The sequence below is a fragment of the Astyanax mexicanus genome, chromosome 12, assembly GCF_023375975.1.
Source record: "Astyanax mexicanus isolate ESR-SI-001 chromosome 12, AstMex3_surface, whole genome shotgun sequence".
Lineage (NCBI taxonomy): Eukaryota > Metazoa > Chordata > Actinopteri > Characiformes > Acestrorhamphidae > Astyanax > Astyanax mexicanus.
In genome coordinates, this window is record NC_064419.1 from 41,132,452 (window position 1) to 41,133,039 (window position 588).

Below are 588 nucleotides of genomic sequence, written 5' to 3' on the forward strand. Positions count from 1 at the left end.
AAGAAATAAAAAGAAAAAAGCCAGAGGAATTGTCAAAATAATCTAAAAAAAGAAAACATTCCAGTCATCTCATCCTTTGAAAAGATTGCAAAAATAATGAACAGCCACAAGAATTTCTCAAATTATCTTTTCTTATTATTTATTTAATATTTAATATTATTTAAATTAAATTATAATGCTTTAAAACATTTAAGGATCTACCATTTTTATTCAATGAGGGGCCCATTGACTTAATTGTTTGCAAATATATTTTTAAATCAGAGTTTATAAAAGATATATAAGATGGCAGTTTTTTGAGTTTTTAGCTTTATGTATGTAATATTATAATAAGGTTGATAATAAATGATTCATTGCAATTAAATAGAGGGTTATTAAAAATATAAAGAATATAGTGACTTTCAATGGGAATGTCTTTACCAATTTTCTTCCCTAAATTCCAAAATATATCTACCCAAAAAGAGTAGGTATAAACACAATAAAAAAATCAATAATTAATTGTCTCAATACCGTTTTTTTTGTCTGTTTAGTTAAGTTTAATCACAGAAGTAACCGGTTAACCGCAGCGTTACACTCAGATTAATCCGCCAC